Consider the following 7,089-nt stretch of genomic DNA (forward strand, 5'->3'; position numbering starts at 1 on the left):
AACAACACCCCCAGAACATCCTCCAATTAGCCGAGGTAGGTTGTTCTGAACTTTGGATCGAGTAACATGATTTGTGCATTCATATGTTAAATTGTTTGTGTTTTATGCTTTGGGTGATTGCTATGAACGTTTCTGGATGATTGAATTGAAGTTTGCGTGGTTTGTCTGTGCATTGCCATTAACGGCCGAGCAAGGTTTTAGGGTTTATGAATTAGGGTTTTCTGCTAAGGCTTCAATTAGGTCTAATGGGTGGTTCAATCAGGTTCGCATGGTCAGGACGAGTTGATCTGGGGTGGTGCGAAATATTTATGCGTGCGTATGAGCTAATCGCTATTTTGTAGGTGTATTTGCTACGAATGGGATCCTGGCAAATTCGTAGCAAAATATGCAGGAATCCTCAGGTATGGTTGGGGAAGATGATGTGTTGTCACATCCTGATTTGCTTGTTTGAAATTTCGCGCGCTGAATCCCTTTTAATTTTGTTGTTTTATATATAATTTAATAGGGGTGAATCTTAAACACGCGCGTTGTATGGTTGGGGTGGTAGCGAATCGTTTGTGTGAGCGTGGGGGTGGGGGTTCCAATCCTCGCTCCCGCATATTATTTTTTCTGAATTTTCACCCTGGATCCTATGTGTCTGTGTGCCTATAGTTCACCATGTACCCTCAGATCTGAACCATAGAATCTCATTAAAATTAGATCCAACGAACCCTGATCAAACCCCTATATTATGAGCCTTAATAACAATCCTATTGAATCAAACCCCTTAATAACTAATTTAATTTAATTAATATAATTGGTTTTAATTAATTCTTTTTATATATAATTAATTATATAATAATTATTTTTTGTAAATAAAAAATATATGATATTATTATTAAAAATTCCAATTTGTTGTTCGTTCCGATTAAATCGATTAATCGCTATGGTCAACAATAATTTTAATTAAAATGTTATTTAATTAAATAAAAAAATTGGTTTCTATTATTTGGTTAAATGGTTGTAATTATTTTATTAGTTGTGATGATTAACCGTCCTTCCTTCGCTTTAATTTGTTATTCTTTTTTATCGAATCAATCGATTACGAGGGGTAACAATGCATATAAAATTCATGAAAAATGATTAAAAAATACTATTATTCGTTATTAGTAATGATCAAATTAATTGATTAAAATTGGTAACGATCAAATTATTAACCTTTTAACTATGGTAATTGAATCAATCGATTATTGCGGTTAATGATACAAATTAAACTAGGGTTGTACGCCCAGACCCTAAAACAGTTCCAAAACCTTTTCAAAACTTCTAGTATCAAATTACACATTATCATAGGCTATTTCCAAAGCCTTTGAGGCAATTCCCAATCCTATCAAATTCAAATTCTAAGGGCGTACAACCCTTCCCCGAACTACGTGGACTCTGATTCTCCCTAAGGAGATACGTAGGCATTTGGCAACAAGGCGAGTCCCCCTCCTCCAATTCTTAATCATTTTCAATAATTAAACCTTTAACCCTACTAATTGTCTTTACCCTTTTTATGCTTTTCTGCCATAACCCTTATCTTTGCAATGTTAACCTTTATGAAAGGGTTTTGGGTGCCTAACACCTTCCCTTAACCCGAATATAGTATCTTACCCTTAATCTCTTAACCATCAAAGGTTTCCTATTCGCCTTGGTAGAATAGGTGGCGACTCTCTAAGTTTAAATTTTAGGCAGGTTGCTACACGCACATCAACGAACAGGCGGCCACTCCACGTATCCACTTCCGATGCACATCGCCGCCGCCGGTCGTTCCTTTCCCTGTAGAGTCGTTTCGCTCGATCCGACAGCACCACCAATCACTGGATTCGTGAGCTCCCCCTGCGCGGCCGTACGACCCTCTTCTCCGACGAACGGATCCAGAAAATCACCATTATGGATCTGATTTGGGGAAAACTTTGTGCGTCATAAAAAAATGAAAATCTTTGTGTGGATGAGGGTCTCTGTATGTTTTAAAAGAGGGAACACAGAGGCGTAGTTTGTTTTGGGTTTGAGTTCTCCAATTTTGTTTGTTAAATTATGTGAGCATACCAAGTGTGACAGGTGGTTATCATAGCACGAATGGCAAAAGCTCTTGCTTGCAAACTGAAGAGCCTGGGTTCGATCCTCCCTGGCTACAATGATTTTACTAAATTGCTTATTTACAGATCCAGCGCGCTGCTGCCTCATACGTTCACCATACACCCTCAATTACCACCATCAGATCTCCTACAATTCTGATCTAACATCATAAGGCTGAGGGCTTACCATGGACTGCAAAGGGAGCGCCACACACAATAAAAACCAGGTTTTTTTAATAGTTATTTGTTTATTGTATTAATTAAATATTTAATATATTAGTTAATGTTATTTAATTTAAATTATTAAATTAGGTTAGGATAAAATTAGGATTAGGCTAATACTAGGATTTAGGATCTATCTCCCGATTATCTCGACTTTTTGACTTAATTTATTTTAGTCAACTTTAATTAAAAATCATAAAAACCCTATATAGGATCCAAATATTAGGGTTTGCCCAATCCTATTGCCCATTTGGCAAAGAACATTAACCCTTAATTAATTCTCTCCTCGACCCGACTAAATCTATTAGTCGCATTAGACGAGAGATGAAAAATACTTAAAATTTAAAACACATTTAATTTGCTGCCCGCGACGATCAATCTATCGATCTGAGTAACCAGCAATGCCCATTAATCTGTTAGTTATACTGATCAAATCTATTGATCACCGCATCTAACAGTGACATATCAAATCAGGGTTGTACGCCCAAATCTAAAACATTTAAAACACCTCAAATCAAACTACGGATTTTCATCCTTTTCAATCAGGCAATTCAAAATGCCTTTCAAATCACAACTTCTAAAACTACGATAGGCCATTCAAAAAGCCTTCAAACCATTCAAATCAAATTCTAAGGCGTACAACCCTGTGCCCGAACTACGTTGACTCTGATTCTCCATAAGGAGATACGTAGGCACTTGGTAACAAGGCGAGTCTCCCCCCCCTAAAATCTCAATTTCCCCCTATTCAACTCTTTAGCTATTAAACCTCAATATTTTAGCCATAAACCTTTACCTTAGATTCAAAGCCAATAGGAAAGGGTTGAGGGTGCCTAATACCTTCCCTCGACCTGATTATAATAACTTACCCCGATCTCTAAACTGCGTAGGGTTTCCTATTCGCCCTTCAGAATAGGTGGCGACTCTCTAAGTCTTAATCTTTAAGGCAGGTTGTTACATAGGCCTCGGTGTATTTCTTAACCGCTATTTAGAGAAAAGATTGTGGTGTAGACCTCGATGTGCATTCTCTAAATATTCAAAAGCTCTTTTTTTTTTGTATCATCTAAGTCACAAATAAATTCCCTTAAAAACACCCAACCAAAAATACTCAAAATGCTTAATAAAAGGCTCAGACTTAAAACAAAGTAAGGAAGCGATGCGAAGCCTTGTAGTGGGTTTTGTCATCGTGGAATTACAATAAAAGACACAAACCCAAGTTCATTCTGCTGCTAAGAACAAGTTAAGTCCTTTCCAAAAATAGGCGTATGAGTCTCCAAAGGTCGAGCATCGTGGATTGTGATCTTAACCGCTGTTCAACTAAAAAACACAAAACAAATGGAAACTATTGAGCTGAACTACGGTAGCTCTGATTCCTTGTAAGGGATACGTAGCCATTGGGTCGCGGGGCCTAAGCGAGCACACTTATAAATAATTCCTTCTTTTCCCCGTATTTCTTTTGCATTCATTCGCATTTAGGTTTAGTCATAGTTTACACCCTTTAGATAGAAACAAACATAGGTGGATACCATCGAGTACGATGGGCGTGAGGGGTGCTAGCATCTTCCCCTTGCGTAACCGACTCCCGATTCTGATTCCATTTTTCGCGCTAGCGACAGCTGGCGACTCTGTTGGGGATGTGATAGACCTGTGCTGGTCCATTCTTAGCGAGTCGATCCTAACCTTTGTTTGTTTCGTTTATTAGGTGTTTCTTTGTTTGTTTATTTGTTTACATCCTGTATATATATGTTTGCATATCATGTTTATTTTCTACTTGCATATCATATTTACTTTCTCGCATTCTGAACTATATTATGGGTCCCTGTGGGGGCCACATATTTTCTCTGTTTGCAGGTTGGGTGGGATGTTTCTATGAGGTAAAAGGCCCAATACCCAGGCCAGAGTTGACACATAGGATACCTAGGATAGAGTGGATAGTCATGACGCCGATGAGATGTCAGGTCTTGTCTAGTGCAATCATGAGACCCACGCCCAGTCGAGGTCCAAATGGGGTATCATTATTGGCATGTAGATGCAACGATGGTGGTACCTCAGGAGGACTGATAACGCTGGTTGCCATTTTGACCTACCCTGACCTAGATTCACCTGTGAGTGGGGAGGTGTCATACCCCAAAATTTGCCCTCCTGATTTTACTTCTACTGACTGAAACTTTGCATTCATGCGCATCTTTCCATTAAGACATTAACATATCTTTGCACTCATTCAAAAAGTATATGTGTTTATCATGCGCATTTTTATTCAGTTAATAATGAATTATGCCTATTTTACTAATCTTTTTAAAATTTAAAATTTTATTCAATTTGAATTGAATTTTAAAAAGATAGTATTGTTGCACCCCAAAATTTGCCCATTCATTTTTTCTACTAAATGGCTTATTATTTTAACTTCACTTGCATTTTAGCCCGTTTACACATCATGCATTCATTAAAAATAATATTGGTTCGTTAAATCAGTAATGGTGGATTAAAGGCATTAGTTTTATCATGGTTTATTTCCATATTTATTTAGTAATCAAGAGGATTTTTATGGAGTTTGGATATAAGTATTTGGTACTCCACTTGACTTATATATTCTGATGCTCATCTAAGTTGGCAAAGGAGAAGAAGATTTGAATTTTAGAGTATCACTAATTGGAGAGAAAGAAGGTAATTCAGATCCTATTTGAAAGTGTGAATAGAAAAATCATTACATTCCCATTACAAGGATTCAAAAGTTAGCTCTACTACAAAAATGGGATCCATTACATACATGCTACATTGTAAATTCAATACAGAATAAAAAAAAAAAGAGTTATGCTGAATACAAAGCTTTTCGTATTGGTTCTTTTACAATCGTTCAAAGTTCAAATTCAAGAATCAAAGAACCAATCTCATTTACTATCACTTATTACATGTCCAAGAGCAATCTTCCAAACTTCATCATAATTCATTACAAGCTCCTTTGAGGGTTCATTACAAGTGTTACATTACAAGGTTCAACTTCATCATTCAAAAGTTTCTACAAAAAAAGAGAGAAGCCAAATTACATTGTAAACATCATTTCACTTCAATTTATATTACAAGATACTACATGAAGACATGGCTTCTACCATTCAACCAGAAATCCTATAAGAAAACAAAGGCCATTCTCCATCATTTATGGGCATCCTGCATTCTTCGAGTTAATCTCCATTCGTTCCTTCCTCATGATAGTTCTGTTTACATATATCCATCAAGCGATAAAGTAAACCAAACCCTCTTCAATTCTCTTTCTCCTTTCGTGACCAAAGGACTTGCAGCTCCGTAAACCGATTCCCCACAAATAAACTGAGCCACCTGCATAAGACAGAATTCATAACAGAAAAAAAACATAGCAAATGGATTAAACTTGCAGCCCTGCATATAACATAAACCACCCTCCTAATTAATCCCTGGCCGAATTCAGTTTCAAACCCAAACACTTTGTAACTAACCTATCCTAACTGTCAAAACGAAAAAAAATAGAGCTCTAACCGAATCTCTAACTTCCTAACAGATTCAAAACAGATCCCTAACTGAATTTCCAAGAGAAAAAGAGAAAGAGGCTAACCTGTCACGGCTATAAAATCTCAGAACTCGATTCTTCAAAGGTTCTTCACTCTGTTTTCCATTTTCTTCATCCATCTCCATTTCAATTCTCCATCACTCCATCCTCTGAACCATTCACACAGAATTCACTTTCACTTCTTCACTCCTGGACTCTCCACCATCTTTATCATTTCCTCAAATCATCATCATCAATCCATTACTCTTCATCTACCTCACACTTCAATCATCAAATCCTCAACCTCTCCATACTCTAACCGACCTTCACATCTCCGAGTCACGACCTTCATCCCTTGAATCTTCATCTTCATCGCTGCACCTGTTCATCATCTTCAATTGTGTCAACAATAACGCAACGAATCAACGTCATCGCATCGGAAACGCAAGAAACGAAGAAGGAGAAGAATCGGATAAAGATTAACTTTGAAGCTTACCGTAATTTCTCGGCATCAACATCTTTGGATCCGCAGCAATTTCAATCTCCACCACAACCTGATTCAATCTTCTTCATCTTCCTCTGTCATTCTTCAACCTTCATCATCGGAACTTCATCTTCATCTGCAACAACGAAGAACACTCATCATCATCATCGTCACGAAATCGAGAGATATTGAGATAGGCGAGAGAGATAGAGAAAGACGGAGGCCGGTGAGATTGAAGAGAGTGAGAGTTTTGCCGGAGATCTCCGCCGGTGAAAACTTCGGTCGTCGCCGTCGTGAGAGAGGGAGAGGGATTTGTTCACGTGAGAGCTCAATAGCCACAAGTTTGTAACCCTAATTTCTCCCCCCTCTTCTTTAATGTCTTAATTAATCTCTTTCTCTTAATTGATAATAATTAATTGATAATAAGCTGTTAATCATAAATTAATGGATTAAATCGTGGTTAATAGAATTAGTTGGTGATTAATTGAATAAAGTTTGAATAAGCTGGATCATTACTATCTCTTGGGCCACACGGTTCTACTTCCCCAATTTGGCCCATTAGCTTTTTTTTCTCACATGAACAGAAGTCTGAAAACAATGTGATATTGGATCAGAACAATAATGCTGGGCCTGTAACTGAACCGCTACCTGCACCTCCCTTGGGCCCATGAATTTCCTTTATAAAAATCTATAACAATAATCACCATTCTGGGCCAACCATTGGGCCCTATGCCCAGACTTGCTTATCACACCATGTAATTCAGATT

General features: G+C 37.6%; 1 long non-coding RNA gene across 3 annotated transcripts; it reads right to left on the minus strand.

Moving 5' to 3' along the window:
• Positions 1-5,018: 5,018 nt before the first annotated feature.
• On the minus strand, positions 5,019-6,716 carry LOC131611650 (uncharacterized). 3 transcript variants are annotated; one of them, XR_009287070.1, is made up of 4 exons: positions 6,335-6,716; positions 5,905-6,230; positions 5,426-5,651; positions 5,020-5,334 (listed from the first exon to the last, which is right to left on the minus strand). It is a non-coding gene; the product is annotated as an uncharacterized LOC131611650 (long non-coding RNA). The 3 variants fall into 3 exon arrangements; XR_009287071.1 differs by having other exon boundaries at positions 5,019-5,651; positions 5,905-6,219; positions 6,335-6,712; XR_009287069.1 differs by having other exon boundaries at positions 5,020-5,651; positions 6,335-6,712.
• Between the last annotated feature and the right edge of the window lie 373 nt (positions 6,717-7,089).

Source organism: Vicia villosa, linkage group LG6, assembly GCF_029867415.1.
Source record: "Vicia villosa cultivar HV-30 ecotype Madison, WI linkage group LG6, Vvil1.0, whole genome shotgun sequence".
Classification (NCBI taxonomy): domain Eukaryota; kingdom Viridiplantae; phylum Streptophyta; class Magnoliopsida; order Fabales; family Fabaceae; genus Vicia; species Vicia villosa.